Source organism: Fukomys damarensis, unplaced genomic scaffold, assembly GCF_012274545.1.
Source record: "Fukomys damarensis isolate Sample0158 unplaced genomic scaffold, DMR_v1.0_HiC HiC_scaffold_7, whole genome shotgun sequence".
NCBI lineage: Eukaryota > Metazoa > Chordata > Mammalia > Rodentia > Bathyergidae > Fukomys > Fukomys damarensis.
In genome coordinates, this window is record NW_022900919.1 from 15,009,948 (window position 1) to 15,035,365 (window position 25,418).

Sequence of the window (25,418 nt, forward strand, 5' to 3'; positions counted from 1 at the left end):
CACACACACACACATATATATACTACTAGAATATATATTTGTCAGTTGGAAGGAGAGTAATCCAGGATGCTTTGCTTGGTTAATGGATGGATACTGCCTTTCTTAATGCCTTTCTTACCCCTTCACCCTTCCTCCTTATTCTCAGAATTTCTTCTTCCTTCATCTCATTCCCTTCCTGATCCAGCATATGTGCTCTGGTCACCATTGTGAAAGAGATGAGAAATAAATCAACTAATAGTGAAGTAACAGGAATCCCAGACATGGAGGTTCCATCAGTTTCTTTGTATGGTTCACATTTTACAAAATTGGCATTGGCTTAATCACTTCTGCTCCTTCTTAGCAGCAACCAGGAAGGTGCCACTGGGATCAACATCGAGTCAAGTGCTACTTTGGGCACTATCTGAATGTCTATGACTGGTTACTGGCTGGGGATAATAAATGAAGGCCAAGGAACTGCAACAATTCTGACCTTTTCTTGAAGGAAAAAAAAAACACAAAGAAAGTTGGTTTAGGAAACCAGCATTATTTCTTGGATGCTGGGGGTCTTTTCACTAAAGTAGAACCACTACTATAGGTAACTGAAAGCAACTATAAATCATAAGTATACATTTTTATGACAAGTCTGGTTGCATTTGTTTTTTATGTTTACTAGCAATTGGTAAGCTCCTTCCTCTTCTGTTCCACATCTAAGGAAGGCAACAAGAAAGCCCAAGGTCTCCAGGTCTCCTTCCTTTGGCACCATTGGGAACTTTTGAAGAACCATCTGAGCCCCTTCCTAGTTGGGAGAACACTTACTCTGTCCCCACCTCCCCAACACAATAAAAATTCTAAGCTGGTTTCATTCACTGCCGTCTGGGGATATTTATAAGGCACCTGGAGAGGCAGGCCATAACCTCTCCAGAAAGCGTTACGATGTAATTGATAGACCTAAGTGTGGGGTGATCAGTCTTGATATCTAAACCAAATTTGGGGGGGAATCCATCTTGTTTTTACATAATGCCTATGATAAATAAATTATGTATAAGAAGAATAAGAAAAGCTTCTTTCAAAGTGAACACAGAATTACTCCAATGGTGAATCTGACTCATCACCCCATCAAATAAAGGGAGAAGTTGAAAGGATTGACTGCGATTTCTTTTGTGTGTTCACTGAGCCCTAGCCAATCATCAAGCAGGTGACAGATGTGCTGACACACATTATTAGCCAAGACACACCCAGAGGAGAATCCATAATCTCATCTTGCATACTTCTCCCTCATCCATCATCTGACTAAACCCAAAGGAGGAGAAGATGAGGAGCTAGGATACCAAAATTTGAAAGGAAATAAATTTGGTGACCAAAGTGAATTGACCAAAAAGCACAGACACAGAGCTAGCAAGTGCATGAGCCAAGGGTGTAGTTGCTTCTGACTCCAAGACTATGTCCTTCTTTGGTCGTTAGAGAAATGCAAATTAAAACGCTGAGATTCCATCTTACCCCTGCCAGGATGCCTACCAAAAACTTAAAAAGCAAAGCCTAGCAAGGCTGCAGGAAAAAAGGAACCAGGAAACCTTCAGTATTTCTCACCCTAATCCTAATGATAACCCTAACCCTAAACCTAACCCTAGAAGTGGTACTTATATTCCTACATCCTTTCTAACACTGAACGTCAAATTAACACCAACACTCGCAGTTAAACACACACTACACTACACATAGAGTGAAATGGGGAGCCTATTCCATCCCCTAAATCTAGGTCTAACCCTGCTCATTAGACAGACACTACCAATTATATCCACACTGCAATGCTGAGGTCCTTGGAAACCCACAGTAAACCTCTCCAACTAAAAACTTAGTGTCCTAACCTTCATTCTCACATGCAAATTATCAGGTCCATAAATTCCTTCCATAACATGCTCATAAAACCTAACCCTAACCCTAACTGACAACATGATTCCTAAATTCGTATAGGGCAGTACTTGCAATCCTGCACTATGGCTAACCCTAAGGTGACATCTCATGCTCATACTAACTATGAAACCCACACCCCAATACCCAGGTAGAAAATTTCCAAGGCTATCTCTCACTCTAATCCTAATGCTAACCCTTACACTAATCCTTACCCTAGATGACGTACTTATATTCCTACATCCTTCCTAACACTGAACGTCAAATTAACACCAACACTTGCCCTCATATACACACTACACTACACAGGGAGTGAAATGGGGTGTCTTTTCCATTCCCTATATCTAGGTCTAACCCTACTCACTACCCGTTATGTCCAGACTGCAATGCTCAGGTCCTTGGAAACCTACACTACTCCACACCATCAAAAAGTGGGTGCCCTAACCTTCATTCTCACATGCAAATTATTAGGTATGTGAATTCCTTCCATATCAAACTCACCAATCCTATCCCTAACCCTAACCAACAACCTTATTACTAAATTCCCATAGGGCGGAACTTGAAATCCTGCACTATGGCTAAACCTAAAGTGAAACCTAATGCTTATACTAACTATGAAACCCACACCCCAGTAGCCAGGTAGAGAAATTCCAACCTATCACTCATCCTGATCCTAACGCTAACCCTAACCCTAACAGTAACCCTAGAGTATGTGCTTATAATCCTACCTAACAGTGAATGTCAAAATAACAACAACACTCACCCTGAAACACATACTACACCACACAGAGAGTGAAATATGGAGCCTATTCCATCCCCTAAATCGATGCATGCATACCTCATAAAAGATAAATCTTGATACCAGCTTACATCCTCATCAACAGATGAATGGATAAAGAAAATGTGAGATATATCTATATCTAAATGTATATCTATGAATTCTACTCAGCCATACAGAAAGATAAAGTTGAGTCATTTGTTGGAATATGGATTTACCTTGAAGCCATACTGTTATGTAAAATAAATTAGACAGCAATGGTTAAATATTGCATGGTTTCCCTTATAGGAGAAACACAAAGTATCATTTCAAGAGCAAAACAAAAGCTAGGTTAAAGGTAACAAGAAAATAGACCTTTTGAAGATTCAAAGGGGATCTAGAGGTGGATGGAGAAGAAATTTTCCAGTAAAGAATGTCTCAACAACAAAAAAAGCTAGAAACATGGTTATCATCATTCTAGATATCTCTCCACACCTTTCCCCACCATCAATCTTCCCCAAGCTTTGCCTCTTTGTAGCTTCCAAATCATTCACAGCTCTGCTATCTATCCCCATTAACGAGCTGTTATTAAATCATTGCCTGTTGTCAACAGTGCTGCAGCAGCTTCTCAATATGCCTTTGGCTTTTTCATTCTCTACACAGTAATCAAAATGATCTGCAGTCTGGGTTTGCCTCCATATAAAACATTTCAATACCCTCCCACTGTCCTCAAGACAAAAATTTATTAATATGTGGCTTCTAGGCATTTCCAGGGCCAGCTCTTACGTGTGCTTGTCTACCCTCTTGCTTAACCTCACCATTCACGAGGCTTCACAACCATCCACATAGGTACCAGGCTTACTCTTGCCTCAGCACTACTCTGATTCTATTGTGTGGGCTTCTTTCAACATCTACTCCCACCCAAATTTTCTGTACTAATCCTCCAGCCTCAGCCAAATGAATACTTCTTCTAGGAAACCCTCTTTGAATCCCTCAGTATTGACGAGATAGTACAAGGCAGACCATTATTAGACAAGAGCAAGGGAACAAGAGGGAGGAGGAGGAGTGTAAGGGCAGGTAATAGGGGGCATGATAGCAGCAGAATATGTTATACACATTGACACCACCACTGCAAAATGCGAAATGGGAAGTTCAAAATGAAGTTCATAAAAACAAGAATAACTAAGAGAAATATATTTAACAATTTTTTAAAAATTAATTTTTGCAAAAAATGCCATCCTCGGCACTTTTATTGCTGCATTGTACTACACTTTTGACTTGCTCATACCCCTCCTGTTATGGTTTATATCTAGACGTCCCCCAAAAGCCTCATGCACTCATAAGTGGGGCTCTTCAGAGGCAGTAAGAATATGTAACAATTAAATTGGTTTAGCATACCTCTGGATGTGGGTGAAGCCCCATCCTGGGTGTGGGTGACACCAATTAATAGGATTATAATAGGGATAGAATATAAGGGGAGAATGGCTGTTATCAAGAAATCAACCAATAACAAATGCTGGCAGGGTTGTGAGGAGAAAGGAACCCTTCTCCATTGTTGGTGGGAGTGCAGACTGGTGCAGTCACTGTGGAAATCAATATGGAGATACCTCAGACAACTAGGATTAGAAGTCCTATTTGATCCAGCTACTCCTCTGCTGGGCATATTCCCCCCCAAAATAAAAGAATCATACCACCATGATATATGCATCCAAGTTTATAGCAGCGCAGTTTGTAATGGATAAAACTTGAAAATAGCCCAATTGCCCATAAAATGGAGACTGGATAAAGATGTGGGTTTTTTTTTTTAATAAAATGGAGTACTACTCAGGCATAAAGAATGAGAAACTTGAGACAGTTTAAGCTAAGTGGATGCACATTGAGGCCATACTTTTAAGTGAAATTAATAGAGCACACATGTAATTATCAAATAGTTTGTCTGGTGAAAAAATCTAAAAGTGTGAATAAGGATCAAAATATATAATTGATATTGTATAAGTGGAAGAAAAGGTTTAAAGAAATAGGGGAAGTGGGAGGAATAGGGAAAAGGCAAGAGAGAATAGAAAGAGTATGAGAAAATGAAAAAAATGCAGAGTCTTTGAAAATAGGGTGGAGGGGTTGAAAAGAGGGTAGGGGAATGGGGAAAAATAAGAATGAAGATATGTCATATAAAGGCACAAGATCCCAATGATTAACATAACTTTACTGTATACCTAAAATGTACCAATAAACTTAATAAAGATTTAAAAAATAAAAAAAGGGAGAGAGGAAAGGTAAGCTTGCTGCTTGCTGCTGCTGCTGCTGCCTCCTGCATGCTCTGCCAAGGATCGTTCCCCCTCTAGGATGCACCTCTGCCATGTCACCCTTCCTGGGAGCCACCTGACTCTGGGATGAAACATACTGTGAGCCAAAATAAACCTTTCCTCTTTTGATTTATGGATCTTAGGGTTTTTTGTCTCAACAATGAGAAAAGTAAATGAGACACCTCTATATTGGGCTTCCCATAGGTGGTGGCACTTTTACTTGACATATATCAAGGGCTGAATGAATATATATGTATGTATATGGCATACCTATGAATTTCTTTAGGTGTCAGTTGCAAGCCAAGTGAAACCACTTAAACACTGACAGAACAACAGTTCATTCCATAGTCATGTAACTATGACTATGAGTAAAAATGTGAAAATAGTACTAATAATACAAATAATATTGACAGTGATTAGTGATCATTCATGATGACAAATACCATGTGAAAGACAGAAAGTGGGTGTCCAATCTAGAATTTTTAAATTAATTTTATTGGTACGTTTAATGTATACAATATAATGACTTCATTGTTGGAAATTTGAAGCTTTACATAATCACTCTTGGTTCTTATTTTCTCCCCATTCTGTTGCCCTCCCTTCAACCCCTCCCTCCCTCCCTATCTACAATAGAATTTTTATAGGGCATTAAATCAAGAGAATTTTTGAGATCTCCCTAGTTTAGACCATGAAATTTGAAGTTAGGGCAGCCCTTACTCCTAAAATAAGAAAATTTAAAAGTGATCTTCATTGTTAGACGATCTGCTTTTTAGGCCTCAAAGAGTAATTGTGGGATTAAAAAGTAAAGGCACTGCTCTGGGCTAACGGGTTCAAGTGCTTTAGTGCTTCCTATTGAATAAATGAAAGTTTGGGATATCACAGAAAGGAATTGGAGAGGCCTTATAAATACCTTGGCTAAATACCTATGGCTGACAGGAAGTGGAGAGCATTTCCCTCTGACATCTGCATTGCATTTAGCCTTATTATATTCAGTTTTATGAGGATAAAAGCCTGGCTGGTGAGACACTTTAGAAAATTGGGTGACATTTCTGAATCTAAATGTGTGAGTTTTTAAAAGGAGCACAGGTGGGGACATCTCCCAGTCTATTCATCCTTTTGATAACACTTAAAAATGTATTTGGCTTCAATGGTATAAAATTATGAAATGGATAGATTTAACCATTCTAGAATTTGGAGACAGCATCTGAAAATCGGCACTGTTTCTTTGTGCCCAAGAAAAGATTTGATTAATGTACTCAGATTTCTCTGCTCTCTTTTGTTGCTCACTCCTTCAACTGAAACTGCTACTTCCCACAAACTGGGGGAGGGCTTGAAGGTAGTTTTGTTATTCATTAGGTCTGATATGCTGATGGGATCAATTTACCAAATCTTCGGCTAAATTCATGAATGTTATCTAATGTTGAAAATGAGAAAATGGTGTAGTCCATTCCTTTATACTGTACTCCTTGATAAAAGAAAAATACAGTTAATAGGAAAAACAGGTTTTTTGGGGGACCCCAAATTTCTACTAGGAAAGAAACACTTTAATTTCCCAACTCTTGCTGTGTATTAACTACACATACAAAGTACAGGTGAGGTTTATGCTGCTCGTGGAGATCTTCACATTAAGAGGAATTCACCTGGTGCTTAGCAGCTTTTATTCCTGTTGTTCTGAAAGTGACAATTATCTAAAGAGCCTATTCAAGAATTTTTTACACTTTACTGGTTTCATTTCAATTGTGTTCCACTATACTGAAAAAGAAGATAAAAATTGTGAGAAATCAATTGCTCATCAACAACTTGTTAGAAGACACAATGCTAAAAGATCCAATTATGATACCAGTTATAATACACTTATGAAAACCTTGGAGAAAACGGCGTAAACCTATGGGAAGAAATTAAAAACTCATAAAGTGACATCTAAAGAAAGGAGATGCATATTGTGTTTATGAGGGATTATTTAATGTTAAACGTCTAGAATTCATCTATAGATTCAGCACAATTCCAATGAGATACACAAGATGATGTATGATAAAATTTAAATTGATTCCATATTTCAAATGAAAAAAAATCAGTGAACAAAATTAAGCTAGACATGTTTAGAGATAAACTACCGTAATCATTTGTAAAAATGTACACAAAAGTAAATAAATGTATGCTCAGGATTAAGAGTTATACATTTGTTACTTCATTTTGGAACAAAAAGTTAAAGCCCATGAACAACTGTTGGATTGTAGTGAAATACATGCTAAAGGGTTTATTGGAAATGTATTGGTGTGATTACTTGGAAACTGATAAGATAAGGTCTATTGATTGACAGAGGATGTATATGTGATCAGATATCTAGCAAAGCAAATACTGCAAAATATTAATTGTAGAATCCAAGAATTAGATAAATGATTCTTCATTGTAAAATTCTTTCCATTTTTCTCTGTGTGAGAAAATTTTCATATAAAATTTTGTGGATAAAACTTCACTAGGAACAATAAAGAACAAAAAAAAATAAACATTTCTAACAGCAATAAAGTAAGGAAATATGTACAACCACAAACCACACAGCATAAAACACGATTGAGTCTGTGGATCAAAAGGGCAGACATTTTCCCAAAAAGAAGTGACACAGGAAGATAAATACTAAGCTGTACTCTTTTGAAATTGCTGAACTTCAAAAATGGAAAAGAAAAATCTTACTGCAAAAGGTAGAAAAATCTTGTCACATCAAGGAGAAAAGAATTGAAGCAGACCCCAGACTTCTTCACCAAAACAGCCAGTACCAGGTAGGAGTGGGGGGATTGAAGTGCTTGATGATCTTTTAACTGAAATAAAACAACATGAATAACCACTTAGACATGTAGGAGAAAATAAGAATTCACTGCTTACTGAAAGCAGTGAAGCCACTTCTTACAAAACTGATTAAATCGAGTCAACCGTGAGATGAATCAAAACTCAGATGGAAGGACTGGGAATATGGCTCAGTGGCAGAGCACTCGGCTGGCATGCTAGTAGCCCTGAGTCCATTCCCTCCTTGGTAAACCAGAAACATAAACACTGATGATCTAGGCGAAGGAGAAGATGCGGTGTAAGAAAGAGTGGAAGCCGTGCAAGATAAGGAAATAAACACATCAAAGACGGTGCTTGAGAAAACCTTACCACCTTACTCAGACTGGTTTATTTCACTTCACATTTTACTGTGTCTAAATAGGAAATATAGCCATGCGGGTTTAAATTTCCAATGATATAAAAGTTATTCACTATAAAGTGTTGTTCCCTTAACTTTCAGCTTCGGTCCTATTTTACTCTTCATTGAGGGGATCAATTTTGCTAGAGCTTTGTTTTATCCAGTATTTCTTGATGCAAAAAGAAGTAAATACAAAGATTATTATTGTTTTCTTTTTCAGGCTACAAAATTTATCATGTGATATGTACTGTTTTTCACCTTTCTTTTCTTTTTTTTTTTTTTTTGGTACTGGGGATTGAACTCAGGTCTTTGCGCTTGCAAGGCAGGCCACCGAACCACTGAGCTAAATCCCTGGCTCACCTTTCTTTTTAAATTACTATATATGTTAGAAATATGGATGTGTCAGTACACATGGATTGCCCTCATTCCAATTTTTTTAGATTTGTAATGCTCAGAATAATTATATATATATGATGTTTTGCTCTTATATATTATATAATAACCAAATCAGGGTAATTATCATGTTCTATCACCTCAAACATTCATCCTCAGTTTATGATGAGAATATTCAAAGTCTTCCTTCCTAGTTACCTGGAAATATATATAATACATATTTTTATATATTTATATTTATATAATGTATGTAGAAATATATTATTGTTAACTAGACACCTTGCTATGCATTGAAACATCAGAACTTACTTCTGCCGTCTAACTGTAGTTTTGAACCATTGAGCTATCTTCCCTATAACCCTGCCTGCTACTCACCCAACCTGCTTGCAACCATTCAGCTCTGTGTTTCCATAAGATCAGTTTTTGCAGATTGTACATATGAGTGAGAATTTGTGGTGCTTGTTTTTCTGTGCCTGGCTTATTTAACTTAGGGTACTGTCCTCCAGGCACGTCCATGTTGCTGCAAATGATAGGATTTTCTTATTTTTGTGACTGAATTGCATGCCATTGTGCAACTGTATCACATTTTTGTAATCTGTTCATCAGCTGATGCATTCAGGTTGCGTCCATGTCTTCCCCAGTATGAACAGCAGTGCGGCGAACATGGGAGTACAAGCATCTCTTGATCTACTGATTTCACTTCCTTTGGACATATTACTCAGAGTGGGATTGCTGGATCAAATAGCAGCTCTATTTTTAATTTGGGGGAACATCAAACTGTTTTCCATAATGATTTTTATTTTATTTTATTGAAATGATACACAATATGTAATCGGTCACATTAATTTATACAATTGGGGGAGTATTTAGTGCATTCACAATATTGTGAAACTATTAGTTCTAATGTCAAAATTTTTATCACTCCATAAAAGCATCCTACACCCTTTAAGTAATTTGTACTATATTTCCCACTTTTCTCAGTCTCTGGTAAACATTCTTCTGTTTCCTCATCTACTGCTTTGTTTATCTTGGATATAGTCCATGAAAGGACTTCTATACTATGTAATCCTTTGCATGTGACTTCTTTCATTTAGCACAATGCCTTAGGGGTTTGTTGGTGTAGGAGGCTGTATTAGGGCTTCACTTCTTCTCGTGACTGTATAACATTGTATGGACGTGCCATAGTAGGTTTGCCCCTTCACATATTGATAGACATTTAGGTTGTTTCTATCTTTTGTGTATTATGAATAATGTTACTGCACACACTGATGTAGAAGTTTCTATGTACCAAGTTATTTTCTTTTGCTTTCCAAATACTTTTTTGTTTTCATACATTTCTATTTATATAGATGAGTTTTAGAAGTAATCTTGTTAAGTTCCAAAATGTTATGTTAGACTATTCGGGCTGTGATTTGAATTACATTTAACCTGTGTTTGGGGGAAATTGATGTTTATCCATTTTGGTTTTGCCTTCTGGGAACTTTGTTGTTGTTGTTGTTCTCCTTACTTGTCTTTTCTTTTTTCTGATAATGTGAGACCTGACTTTAACTCATAAAGTGATTCCATGTTGGATGAGTAATGGCCTCAGAGGCCGTTGTGCACCACTCCCCTTTGTAGTTGCACCCCTACCTATGCTTGAACCTTTGTTTAGGAATGTAAGACTGCATAACTTTGTGTAATCTTTACTTCATAACTTTGTGATCTTAAATTCCTAGCCCCAACTGTGAATAATGTGAATTAATGGGCAAATGCTTAAGAGTTCTGGAAAATGAGATAAGATCTGTGCCATCTACAGAGACCCGAAGTTAATTGTTTTACTGCTTACTTGTCCGAGATGCCTTAGAGACCCTGTAAGCATCTTTTTATCATCAGCGTGTGATTGCTGAGTACGTGGCTGCTGATCACCAGCAGACCAGTAGCCTTAGTCCCCTGCCTCCAGACTTTGAATGTTAACCCCCCTTATCCCTCTTATAAAAAGGACCTCAGCCCCTGAGTTGGCGCCTCTCTGAGCTACTCGGCTCTGGGATTGCCGTCTGGCCAGACTCATAAAGGTCTGTTTCCTTTTCTACATGTCCGGTGTTTCTTTCCCGGGTGAATCTCCTGGCTGTCGAGCTCTTCGGAGCGGTATTTTTGAGTTCTTCAGAGTGGTACTGAGCTCTTCGGAGCTGCAGTAAGGCCTTAGGTCTCACAATAAAGCTCAGTGGATTCTTTTCATAAAGATGCATATTCTTATAAACATTTATAGCTGGCCTCTTAAAGACCATTGAGCTATGGGCAGTAAGAAGCTTACCTGTCGTCATCTGGACCCCTACTGACCCTCATAATGCAGGGGCAAACCTGTTGTACTTTGCAAGGCAGACTGCAAGAAACTGTCATGTAAGGAAAATTGTAGCTGTCACCACGTGCCAGCCATTTACTGTGAACGACATCCTGTGAAGGTCTGAATGGAGCCAGTGGGGGAGAAGCCTCCTGGGGCAGAGAACTTTCAGATGAGCAAACTGCTTTAAGAGAGCTGGGGGCCTTGCTAATCCTGCCCAGCAGGATCTCATAATTGCTGTGGAACTGACTGATAAATGCCCTCATTATCCCTTTCTGAAAGGAACGGCTCAGTCATCACCATCCTACTGTTCCTCCATGATGATGTTCTGGCAGCAGATATCTTTTCCAATTTATTGTCATGGATCACAACAAGCCATATCCAGATCTGATAACGAGGGTAACATTTCACCCAGTGATCCTAGACATTGAGCTTTGTGCACTACCTGGATGGGACCTGGGGATATCTTCTTAAGAAAGGAGGAACTGTTCTATGTGAGAAAATAAGAACGAGAGGTTGATAGATGTCTCAGTCACTTTCCCATCACTGGGACAAAAGACTGACACCCACAACTTAAAGGAGGAGAGGTTTATTTTGGCTCGTGATTTTTAGAGGATTCAATCCATAGTTGGCTGCCTGCAGGGCAGAAGGGCATGGTAAAGGGCACAGGAGGGGAAAGCTGTTCAACCTTTGCAGCCAGGAAGCAAAGAGAGAAAGGAGAAGCCAGTGACAAAAAAAGAGAAGCCAGTGATGAATGCAAATGTGATGTGACTGGGGAGAACTTGAGAGGCCCTCCTGAATAACGATGTAAAAGTGCAGGTGTGAATAGACACCCGCCCTCTAGGCAGGGTGAGGCAGAAGCAAGGGAAAAGAGAAAAGAGATTTGGGAATCTCCACTTTAGCCTTCATATCATGTCTCTCAAGCTTCAAATAAAAGTGCAACAATACTTCCTCTATTTCACTTACTCTTACTCTGCTAGGTCTCTGCTTCTTGCAGTCAAATAAAATTCCTATTTGTAAAACATTCATTCTAGTTATGTTTTGATGCTATGATTAATCAGGCTTTTTCGTACTATTTTTTAACCACTGTTGTTTTAACCAAAGAAAAGAGAAGTTTTATTTGTCTTTATATAGTGTTACAACTCAACATTTCCGAGCTCTCCTATTAATCATAATAATTTTGCAGTGAATTCTTTTGGATAATATTTCTTTTTGAGTTCATCATAAAAGTGAAAGGCAAAGTTAAAGCCCCAGACAGCTATATAACTCAATATTTTAAAATTTATCATATAAATCTGGCGGGCCTTGATTTTCACATCACTTTGTATTTGTTTTATTAATAAAATTATATCTAAAAGTTTATGTGTCTATTTTATGAGAAACAATTCCACATTATTACCAAGGCAGACTCAATATTTATAAACCTTTGCTTTTGGTTACAACTACCCTCCTAAATACGAAAGATAAAAATATTCCCCAGCTATGTTTGCTAAATTGCAGATGGTGGGCCATCCAAGGAATTAATAAATGGATGTTTCCCTTATTACAAACCAAATAAACTGCAAGTTGATTGTAAAGAAACTTTTCATGATAAGCTGACTACTTGGAATGCCCTGTATCTTCCAATGGACAAAACATTATTGAGACAAGGCAGGAAAGCTGGACAATGCCTACTCAGCTATTTCTGTTCCTTAGGACATCAGCAGCTTCTTTGGCCCCAAATTTTAGAGGTCATTCACTTTCTCTAGCCCTAAGATTATTTTTCACAGACACATGTTGAGTGCATAAGTATTTGGTGAAGTGTAAGACAAGGATTTTTTTTTTTGTATTTTAAAAAAGCAAAATACTAAAATGAAGTCCAAAAAAAAAAACCCCCCATTATATTATACCTCTTCCTTCAAATTTATGATTTTCCCAAATGCACACACATTTGGAAGTTTCTGAAATTGAGACACATCATATAATCCAATGTACGTCCCCCAGGATAGTTCTTTATTCTCCCCACTCCAGAGCTCCTGTTATACCAATGGTATAATTCATATTCAATATCATCTAAGAATCTAGCAAAACACAAAATAAGTGTCAGGGTCATTTCCCACACACACTTATCGTGAGATTCATACCTGATCGCATGGGGCAAGGGATCACAAGTGCCCATGGCTATTGACAAATATGGGAATTGGGATGGGAAAATCTTCAGAAGGAATTTGTTGGACAGATCCCCTCAGACAAGGTGAAGAGAAAGAGGGGTGGGGTGTGATCCCTGTAGCTTTGGTGTCTTGGTGAGCAACTGAAACACAGAGTTTGGGAGAAGCGTTTCTGCCTTGCAATTAGGAAAATAAATCTCCGTGCCCTCTGAGTCACAGGTGCAAATGATTAAACCTGCATGCTTTGGAAGATGCAGCAGCAAACTTGAGCCTCTAAAGATGGATTGAAGATTAGATTTTAAGAAGATCATGGCTGCAGATTGCTTGAGCACTGACAGTTCTGCTGAAAGTGTCTTTAAATGAAATGTCTTTGAAGCATGACCTGTCATTTAGATCAAATGAAAATAATCACATTTAGATTATTTGGACACTTCTAAAATAAATTTTGACTGTTAATTCCAGGTATTCCTGTGCCTGTAAAAAAGTAACACCATGGCTATTAATGTGTTAGAAGGAGAATTTGGCAGGCACAAGATGTTTCAAATACACAGTGTGTTAGGTTGATTCCATAAGTGGACTCCATTTTCCCACCTGATTTATTAAATTGTATTACAACTTTTAAAATTCAGACTGTTTAAAAAGGAACATTTGACATTACTGTAAATGAATTTTAGAGTCAATTTTTAAAATTCTACATTGAAGGAAAAGTTATTTACTTTGAGATGATAATGCAAATACAATCTTTGATGAAGAACAACATCATGAAAAATACTGTTTTAAACTGACAATATACAGGCAGAAATGTCCTTAAATTTCCTCTAATGAATATAATCTGTAATTGTTTTCAAATAAGCTGTTATAATCAATCAAAAGGAAACCAAAGTTGACAAAATTCATAATTTGATTATATTTATTCAAGGTAACTAAACTATCAAATTTTAAGAATGGAAGTGGTGTTGAATTAAAATATGTCACCATTGCAATTGATGCTCAGCATAAATCAGATTTTAGACATGTTTAAACTTTGACTTCTAAGATAAAATTACATGATTTGAAATATTAGGCATATTTTTGTGAGTCCCTGTATGTTGTTTATATTTCTTATCAACATAACTTCTTCACTTCTGATCACTCTGCTGTGCCCACCAATCCAAAAACACCTGTTACTACCTAAACCATGCCTAGTTCTCTATTTTGTAGACATGCCCTAAAATAATTAAGCCTAGGACTGAAAACTGTAAGTACAATTGTTCTAGCTTCTTCACAAGGAATAAATTACAAGACTCCCAATGGATACCTGAGACCTAGAATAGCATTGAACACCACATACACAGTGGTTTTTCATGTATATTTAGACATACACACAAATTTTCACTTTTTCCAAAAGGAAGCTCTTACAGCTTCTCTTTGGCATATTTAAATTGATGAAATCACTATTCTTGCATATCATAACCATTGTTGAGTAAAATGAGGGTTATTTGAATACAAGCACTATAATACTGGAACAGTCAATCTGATAACTGAGGACTGTTACCTAATAGGTAGCATATATGGTATGGATGCGCTGGACAAAGGATGATTCACATCCTGAGCAGAACAGAGTGAGACAGCAAGAGGTTTCATCATGCTATTCAACAGCATGCAATTTAAAACTCATGAGTTTTTTCTCAAATTTGCCATTTTATATTTTCAGATTATATATAGTTGACACTGGGCAATGGAACCACAGAAAGTGAAACCACAGATAATGGGAGTTTACAGTATTCTCCCCTCATTTTTTCCTACTTGAGACATCACTGAGACTGCTATGGTGGTGTTCTCCCTCATTGCAGGTCTAAAGTACTTTATATGATCGATAGATTTGACTGTCTGCTTGCATCCAACCTGTCCTTATTTTATCGCTCTATCTATTCTGGTATCATAAGTTTGTCCTATATCTTTTGATTTCTTATATGAAAAAATGTCTTCCTTAAAATTACACTTAATACCTTCCCACCACTTTGCAGTATCAACCATTCTATCAATGGAGTTTTCATTAATTTTTATCTTTTCCAGATAGCTGAAGGGTTTTACTTAAAGGAACAGGCTTAAGATTTACCAGTGAGTGAAGGAGATAGAAGTGAAGAAAAATTACACTTTTATTTATTCTTTTTTTCTCCTTATTACACTCTCCTTTCTGCATAGCTTAGATTGGCAGAAACTTAGATCTCAATCATAAGATCACCAAGCAGTCCTTCTGGAAACTTAGCAAGTACTAGAATCACCAGGAGTGATAATATTTCTAGAATGGAGTCCAATAATTTGAATTTTTAAGAAGATCCCAGATAAATGCTAATACTGCTTGCCCAAGGACCACAGTTTGAGTAATACTGCCTTGAATGCAGTTACAAGTTAAAACAACAGAGACTGTCTGCTCCTTCTTCCTCTGAGTAAAACGATACTTAAGCAGTAAAGCAGCATCAGTGCCAAAACATTAGCCTGTTAATCAGATATGAAAGCCCCAATTAATCCCTTTATGTACTGCAATCAGGATACCCATGTATGCCTGAGCATGATAGGTATGGTATTATGGCTTGTATCTAGAAGTTCCCGAAGGTTCATGAACTCATAGGTGGAGCTTATTGGAGATGGCTGGATCTAGGGTGTGTGAATGTAGATGGAGGGTATGTGGATATAGATTAAGGGTGAAATAATTGGATTAGTCAACTGATTAGTCTGGGTGTGGATAATGGGAAGCCATTCCCTGGGTGTGGATGAGAACACCAAAGACATGTAGTTTAGATGGATTAAAAGGGAAAGGGAGGCTTGCTGCTGCTGCTGCTGCTTCACTGCTTGCTGCTTCCTGCCCTCTCTGCTATGGCCTGTTTCTCCTCTGGGGTACCCTTCTGCCACATCACCCTGCCTTGGAGCCAACCAACTATGGACTGAAGCCTCTACAAACTGTGTGTTAAAATAAATCTTCACTCCTTTGACTTGTTAGTGTCAGGTATTTTTGCCCAAGCAATGAGAAAGTAGATAAGTCAACTGGTATCTCCTGGAATTGCTATACTGTGGTACCATACCTAAAAATCAGGTCCTATGTTATGTGCTACTTTGACATCTGCTAAACTTAGGAGGACCTTGTTAGCCTACTAGCAAGTTCCCCTCCCCATTCTGTATTTCTAGATAAGGTCTTCCATCCAAATAATTCACCATACTAAAGGGGGCAGGCACAGTACCTGCTTATCCTTGCATTTTTCCAATTCTCTTCCAGTCTACACATTATTTCAGTTAGCCAGTCCCAACCTCTTGTGAATCAGCAGTCATGCCACTCTCTTGATCCTAAATGGCTGCCACCCATCAGCCTCATTTGCTCCACTAATGACTAGAACCCTTGCGTGATCCCCGCAGGATGTGGCGTCCTTCTCCCCGAGGCTGTAAATGCATGTGATGAATAAATTGCTGTCATCTTATCTGTGCACTGTTGAGTGTCTTGTATTCAGCCATCCCCATAACTCTAGGAGAGAAATTCCTCCTTCATCAACAGGGTAAAGAGAAGTCAACTGAAACATATATTCCCTGTATAGATAAAGCTATCTAAAAATGAGAAAATTACCTGATTCTAAGCTTTGGAAGTAAAAGCAGACACAGGTATACTGCACCATAATGGTAGATAATTATACCCAACAAGCTCCAAAACTAATATTGAAAACAGAGTCATCTTAAATGTAAACATCAACATTTCAAGCACTGGAAAATAACCATTTTAATCTTTTTTTTTTTAGTACCAGGGATCGAACTCAGGTCCTTGCATTTGCAAGGCAGGCCTTGGAACCACTGAGCTAAATCCCTGGCCCAATCATATATATTTCTTTTTTAAAAGAACACATAAGTAACAATAAAGCTGCAAACTAGGTGATGAAGTAAATCCTTCTGGGGCAGCATGGACTTCTGTGACCAACCAAAGCAAGTAAGGTTATCTTTATAAAGGGACCAGGTAGGATCCACAGACCCTTCTAAGTAGTCTAATCGCTTCTTAGACTCTTGCCTTAATGTCACCCACATCCTCAACTTCTTCTGCAACTGTCCTAGGTATACACAGCCCCTGTGGCACTTTTCAGTAGCAAATAGAGCTCTTGATGTGTGAATGAACAATAGGAAATCTGAATTTCAATTATCCTCCCATGCATGGTCTTTATTACTGCAAATCACTGGGGGTACGACCCTCTAAGGCAGCTATGAATGATGCACATGTTCATGAAACCAGGCCCAGATCCTCCCACAAGCAGTTCCCCAACCCATGGTATCCTGCTCTATCTTTCAAAGCAGGAGATGACTAAGGAGAGTGTATGAGGATGAATGTGCATAAACGCTCTTCATCCATGTCAGGGATTGTTGAGAATGAAGTGGAAAGCCACATGATGTCTGGCCTTAGATGTGCTTTCTGTAAATTTAGACATGCTCACTGAATTGGGCCAAGTACTTAGTAGCAGTAGTCACAAGCAGACAGATTTTCTCCCTCAGCTCTTATGTACTGCCCTAAGGCTAATCCAGTCCTGAAAGTTTGCTATTTTCTGATTTACCTCCAGCAACTGTCTACAAATTGCACAAAGACAAAGTGATACTCCTTAAGATATGGTGAAGCTAGGGGGAGCTGGGCTAACATCCCTTAAGTAAAACTATTTTTCCTGGAAAAGTAGAATATTGTCCAAGGGTGAAACTTGTTATCTCTATCAAATCCATCTCTGCTAGTGTGTTCTTGACTTCAGCCTGAAACAATATTTCACAGGGAACAGATTTAAAATACAGATACTTAAGCTTTGCAGTAGACATAGAAAGTTGCTGAGACGGACCAGCCGGAAGGCAAAGTGACTTCCACCAAAGGAAAGAGACAAGGAATGGCCATCTAAACAGCAGTGTGATACTTGCTCCAAGAGGCCAGGACAGAGTGGCTTAGGAGCGTACAGGACGCAACCTGCCCCAGCTTTAAAGCCAGGACAGGCTTCCCAAGGCAGCAATATCTGAACAGAGGTAGGAGATAGTTAGGTTTCAGCCAGTGCTCAGGGTGGATGCCTGAGATCCCGGAAGTAGGAGAAATATGGATTAAACTATAGGGGTGAGATGTACCACTCATCTCTAGGTCAATAACAGAATTAATTAGAGTTCTGTATTAAGTAGAGTTCTCTGTATTAATTAGGGCTCTGTAAAGGAACATAATCATCATCAACAACACACACACACATATGGATTTATGTTTCTCTAAAGGAATAGAATCAACTATATATATATATCTCGAATTCTCGAATTCTTAGGTAGCTTGTAAGGTCAGAGGTGGGAGAGTCCACAGTGATCATCTGCACATTAGAGAGTCAGAAGATCCAGTACCTTCTCAGCCCAAGAAGATGGAAGCCACAGAACCAATGGGATCAAACATTCAGCACAGCGAAAGCTTAATGGCCTGGAAGCTTACTAGGGGGTCACCAGTATGACTCCATGTTAGAAGGTGGAAGCAACTGGAAACCAATGTTCAAAGGCAACAGTGAAGACTGCAGCTCTTCTAAAATGGAAGCTCCTTCTTTCCCTTTTTGTGTGGTTCAGGCACTAAACCTGTTGGTGCTTGACCAGACTTTGGCTTTCATATCTGCTAGGAGTTTCTTAATCCATTCACACTGATACACCGTGATTAATGGTCACAATCCCTGAATCCCTCAAAGTGGAAATCATCACTCTCCAACACAGTTCCTCATCCTGTAGTTGTAAAAATAAATATATAAATAAGTAAATAAATAAATATGTAGGGTAACATCGGGAAAATAAAAAGAAATATTATGTTAAAAGCTGCACAAGAGAGAAAAACAGAACAAACATTTAGACAAAGAAGTGAAAGAAAGGAAGAAACACCAGGGATCCTCAAAAAGAAAACATTAATAATGGCAGGAATAATACCAAATTCATCAATGATGGCAACAGAAAGAGGCAACAGAAACAGATGGCAACAGAAACAAATTACCTTAGATTTTATAAAAGTAAAAATCCTGTCATCAACCATTTATGGAGATATGCACCGAGTAAAACTACACAAAATTTGAAAATAAAGGGGTTGGCCAAAATATACCTAATACAAAGAAATAGGAAACAGCTGAGGAGCCAGTTAGAAAAAGGTTGAGAAAACCATATTGTAAAGAAAAGGACTAATGTTTTGTACTGATAAAACATTATTTTATACTGGTAAAACATTGTTACCCCAATAAATCAAACAACAATAATCCCTGAAGCTTCAAGCCACTTTGTATCAAAATGTATACAGCAAAACTACTGAAAATACAAGAATTCAACAAATCTCTAATTAAAACTTTTTAAATCTCTCTCTAAATCTGACAGATTACATAAACAAAATTAAATATTTGAAAATGCACTTCATTTAGAACCAGTTACCATGAATTGAAAGTTTATTTAAAACCAATTTATCTTTTAGAAGTCCAATCCAAAAATGAACAAAGAACTTCAATAGAAAATTCTCCAAAGCAGATACATAAATGGTCACAATGAACACGAAAGGATGCTCAACACCACTAATTATTACAGAAATGCAAATCAAAATTACAATGTGATTCAACTTTATACCTACTATAATAATTTAATATCAGAGAATAATAACTTGTGGACAAGACATAGGAAAATTTGAACTTTCATGTGTTGTTCACAAGAATCTAAAATAATGCAGCTATACTCATAGCAGTTTGCTGGTTTCTCAAGGAGATAAATGTAATGCTCTGTAGAGATAACCATATGCCCAGTAATTCCACCAGTAGGTAGAACTGAACATCAAAAAATTAAAAACAGGAGCTAAAAAAAAAATTTTTACACTAATGTTCATTGAAGCATTATTTACAACAGCCAAGGGAGGAAACAACCTCAGTATCCATCAACAAATGAATGGGTAAACAAAATGTGGTACATTCGTATGACAGAAGACTATTTAGCTCCAAAATAGAATGAAGTTCTGACACATGTGTGCTACAACCCGGAAGAATATTAAAAGTAGAGTGGAACAAGCAAGAAACCAAAGGACAAACATTTTACGATTCTACTTACACCCAATATCTACAGTAAGTACATTCATAGAGGCTGAAGATACACTGGGCATTACAATGGGATAGAAGATGGACCAAATGGGGAATTATTGTTTAATAGGTACACAGTTAGTTGAAAATAGTAGTGATGGTTGTAATGTAAGTATATTTAATGCTACTGAACTGTTTGACTAAAATGGTTAAAATGACAAATTTTGTACTATATGTGAAGTGTAATTAAAATAAGTTAATGTTTGCATAAGAAATATTCCAATAAAAGGCACATCTGCCATTAATCCTCCTCAAAAGCCCTCTTAATGAGATGTGACCAATACAGTGAATGCTGCTACCAAGTACCATTCCACAGAAAGGCAGGCCCATGAAGACATTATGGTGGGTCCTCATCTACCCTATTCACTGGATCTGCACCCACCTGACTTTGGCCTCTTCCCCAAAGTCAAAATGGCCGTGGCAGGTAAAAATATTGACTTGATTCTGGATGTTGAGGCAGCCATGACAGCATAAGTAAAGACGTGAAAAAGGACTTCCACAATTGCTTCAAGAACAGAGGGGTGAGTGTATTGGAAGTGAGGAGGAGTACTGTGAGGGGTTAATGGCAGTGTGTCTTTTATTGTAATAACTTTCAAAAATTTTGTCGGAAGATGGATTCACCTAGAGATGATAATGTTAAGTGAAGAAAAATAGACATAAAAAGAGCAAAATAAAAGATAGATAATAGAGAAAAAAGAGATGGAGCTGAGAGGTAGGAAGGGTAGAGAAAAATGCAGATGAGAGGAAAGGGAGAAGGAGGCATAAAAAGAATTAAGATTTGTATGTACATGTACCAGCCCTTCACAATGAATGTGATTATTATATACCACAAGCATACTAATAAAAATTAAACACGCCATATTTTTATCACACCTTGGATATATATGAAAAATCATTTTACATTGTTCACAGGAGCGTAAAATATACAGGGTTCAGTTTTATCTACGGCTTTAGGCTTCTTCTGGGGACTTGTAACACATCCTCATGTATATATATATATTAGGTTTAATACAAAGCCACATGTGCTTGGTAACGCGTGTAATCCCAGTTACTCAGGGGGCAAGTTCAAGGCTAAGCTGAGAGACTTAATGAGAGAGGAGGAAGATGGAGGAGGAGGAGGAGGAAAAGGAGAAGGAGGAGACAGGAGAAGAAAAGGGGAGGGAAAGGAAGAGGAGAGGGAAGATGGAAGGGAGGAAGAGCTACAGACAGGAGAGGAGGAAGGAAAGGAGGAAAAGCATTTAATGCATAGAGGATAACAAGAATAATAATCAGGTTGAGGATACAAAGAAGAAGGAAAAGGAGTAGAAGGAGAAGAAGAGGAGGAGGAGAAAGAATAGGAGAATGGGAAGCGGGGGAGGAGGGAGAGGAAAAGGAGAAGATTGTGCGTCTGAGCATGTCCAGGTCAGCGCCCTTTCTAGGCGTTCGTTCCTCCACTCAACAGCTCATTTCAGCCCGCCAACTCTCATCTTTATTTTACAGAAGGGACAATGAAGACTGCAGCAAGGTCTCACAGCTAGAGAGTAGGGAACAAAGAATAAAATATCTTTATAATTAAAAAATTACAGTAGCTGGAACTCCTTTACAGCTTAAAAGAAACATCATTGTAAAGGTTTGCTGCATCGGGTTTGATTTGGCTCTTTCTCTGCCCTAAGATCCTGACAGAACCTTGACGTGGTTTTGCTGACCTCTTGACGACCAAGGTAAAGAGGAGCGATGCCTGCCTCACCTTGAGATCATTGCAGGTTTCTGGTGCAAGATAAACTAGGAGGGCAGCTTTAGACTTTGTTCTTCTTGTCAAGTGAGCTGCCACAGCCTCACAGCCATGACTAAGTGATTTGGTTGAATAGCAACAATAGCAGCACTGCTGGAGGTGGCCCCTGAGTAGTGGTTATGTGGCTGTTTATTTAAAAAAAGATCTAACCCCCATTCTCAGTACTATTCTTTGAAATAGATGCGTTTGGTATTGCAAACACCTTCTAGAATCTCTGCCCTCCTCATCCAGAGGAATCATGAGTGTCACCTCTGAGTTTAGGTGCACCACACTGGCTTGCTTTCTTCAAGGTCTCTCTTTATCCACCACCATTCTCTATTTCTGGACTTAATTCAGAGCGTGATGTGGTTCTGGAATATGCTGGAAAAGGGCAAATGCAGATCAAGATGTGACATGTATATGTAGCAATTCCCCACAATGAATGTATTTAGTATATATCACCAACTTATATTAACAAAAAAGATAAAAAGAATGAAAACCTAATGATTCTTTAACATTGTTAAAAACATGGTGTAAATGTCTGAAGATGCCTCACACTGAGTGAGTTGATCTACCAGCGAGTATGGATGAAGAACAGAAGAGGAAACCGTGTGGGGATGATGGATAGAGCCTGCCAGTGCAGCGCAGAGCTGGGTGAGGTGAGGTGCCGCACAGTTCCCACGGACTCCAACCTGCCTGGAGTCGTCCTTCCTTTCCCAACATCCGGGGAACTGCTAAGAGTTCCAGCTGGTTCCATGGTTCTATAGTTCTATTTGGAATGCAGACTTTGTGTCATTATTTTCCTTCAAACGCCTATAACAATTTGGGAGATCAGAAGGGCACTATGGCAGCAGAAGTTTGGAGGCTGAGGGAGACTTTCTGGCTCGGCTGAGACCTTGACATCAGACCTTGGCATCACACTGTTAGTTCATCCTCATGGGCTCAATATTCCATGCTCTGATGTGTGATTCTGAGATTTACAGATACATTTTTTTCTCCAGGCACTTCCTGGCTTCCTTTGGTAACATATATAATTAGCTATTTCCCTTCCCTGTTACACTGTGCATATTATCACAGCCATTCTGGCTAAATCAGACTTGAGAGGCCAACATTAATGCAATAAGAATTAGGAAATCTGTCTTCATTACATAGGAAGCAGAATAGCTGAGAGGGCTAAGATGGAAAAACAAAATGCAATGTTGGGAGGCTAATAAGAATCAATTGCCTAGATTTATCAAAATTTAGAATTTAAATCAAATGCATGCAATATTTTCAAATTCTTTTGGAAAACATTTCCCCTTCCCACTACATTCCATCTTAAGTGCTGAGTGTGGTTCATCATTTCATTACTTTGGAGTATGAGTGCTTGGATTGCTACAATTGTGTAAGAAAATCTGAAAGCTTACATTTTATGTTGTAGAAACAGGAATATATTCTAGTGAAGTCTTTTTTTTTTCTACTTCCACAACACCTGTGGGCTAGACAGTAACCAGACAAGAATTATTCATCCTATACTTAGTTGCTATAGGAAGTCTGTTTTATCTAAGATAAAGCACTTTAGACTACAAACTTGTGATGAGAGAAACATACTGTTCATAATTCCTTTTTATGTTTTAAAATGTTTCTGAGCTGCATCAGTGAGAGGTGCCAATATAAAAAAATGTTGCCCATCATATACATTCCCAAAGTACAGCTGCTACCATCACCGCAAAACGGGCTACATGCCAAGACCTAAGAGAAGACAAGTACCTTAACTCAAGTGAACTGACCCCTTTGATTGCCTCTATGCCCTGTCCCTTTCCCTTTGTATTTCTTTTTCTTGGCTTTGAATTTTAAGCCTTGTCAATGAGTGATACTTTCAACTGGGGGAAATGGATATTTAGAGGGAAGTACACAAATTAGCATGAGAAGGCAATTTAATTACAGAAGAGCTGGGATTTAGTACTGGGAATGTTGATGAATGTGTCCTGAAAGTTTCCACTTGGTCTAAAATGTATTGAAATGAAGACTGAAGAAGAAATATAATGGATCTTCTACAGCAGGCCTAATTTGGAAAGCAGGAAGGTAGCTCAACTATGTAATGCAACCTCTATTGAAGAGCTATTTTTGCTCATGAGCTAAAGGCATTTTATAATCATTTTCTCAATAATCTTCCTTGTAAGACAGATTTAGTAATCGGTTTAAGGAACAAAATGTCAAGATTAGCCCTCCTATGCTACTAACTAACTCAGTACCTATGGGAAGGAGACCAGTATTCTTTGATCCCCTAATATGAGCAAGAATTGTCAGGTGCCATGATTACAGCAGACATGGATCCATTTTATTCTGCCTTTATGCGAGTTAAGTCCTAAAGATAAGAGACAGAAAAGGTACAATTCTAACTCTCAGAAGGCTCACAGTTTAGGGATAAAGCCAGAGAGATTACTATGGTTTGTGTACTTCACCCTCAATGTGTTGAGGGCTTAGTTCCCAGATGACGGTGCTATTGGAAAATGTTAGAATTTTTAAGAGGTGGAGCCTTGTGGAAATGAGTTATGTCCTCAGTGAAAGTAAGTTAGGACATTGGGCACACTTCCTGGAAAAAGATATTGGAGCCCTAAATCCTTCTTTTCCTCTCTTTGAGTTGCAGCCACCAAAACGTGAGGAGCTTCCTCTGCTGCATACTCCCACCTTGTAACAGGCCCAAAAGTAATGGGTCACTGACCATGAATTGAAACCTCTAAAACTATGAGCAAAAAAAAAAGGCCTTTCCTCTTTTTAAATTGACTACTTCAGGTATTTTGCTACAGAGACAGAAAGCTGCATAACAGTGATCCATGTTATATTGTTACAATGTAAGCTCCATGAGAGTGCAAAGGAGGGCCTAGCTGTGCAATAGCTCTTCGGATCCTCCTCAGGAGACTGAATACACAGAAGACTAGGAAATTAAATGCATAGGTGGTCTATGGTATAAGAGAAAAATCATGCACTTCCAAAACATCATGCATCTTTTAAGGAAGGGAACCTCTCAACTTCATTTTGGAGAGAACAACAGAACATCATTAGCACAAGCAGATGGGTGAATAAAATCTGTATGCACTACTTACTGAACACTTAGTAGCTTTAGGGCACTGTTCTAAACCTGCTGCTTGTGTTAACTTACCCTCTAGCCAAGGGGACATAGCTGGTAGGAAATGGACTCCATGGGCTGGGAACATCTGAAAAAATATATATAAAAAATAAAACAAATAAAGGCTATTTATGAAAAACCATCAGCCAACATCATATTGAATGGCCAAAAACTGAAAACCTTCATGTTAAAATCAGGAACAAGACAAGGATGCCCACTATCGCCACTTCTCTTCAATATAGCTCTGGAAACATTAGCCACAGCAATTAGACAAGAGAAAGAAATTAAAGCAATAAAGATAGGAAAGGAAGAAGTTAAACTATCATTATTTGCTGATGATATGATACTCTACATTGAAGATCCAAAAAACTCCACCAAAAAACTTCTAGACTTAATTGACAGATTCAGTAAAGTATCTGGATACAAGGTGAATACCCAAAAATCAATAGCCTTTCTATACACAAATAACAGACAGAC

General features: G+C 38.2%; 1 long non-coding RNA gene across 2 annotated transcripts in view; it reads right to left on the reverse strand.

The window, feature by feature from the left end:
• Positions 1-7,586: 7,586 nt before the first annotated feature.
• The window catches only part of LOC104860032, a 74,200-nt gene continuing 56,368 nt past the window's right edge, over positions 7,587-25,418 (reverse strand). The window contains exon 3 of one of the 2 annotated variants that reach the window (XR_779552.1): positions 7,587-7,760. This is a non-coding gene — a long non-coding RNA (uncharacterized LOC104860032). The remainder of the gene's footprint in view (positions 7,761-25,418) is intronic. The other variant, XR_779553.1, reaches the window with a different exon arrangement.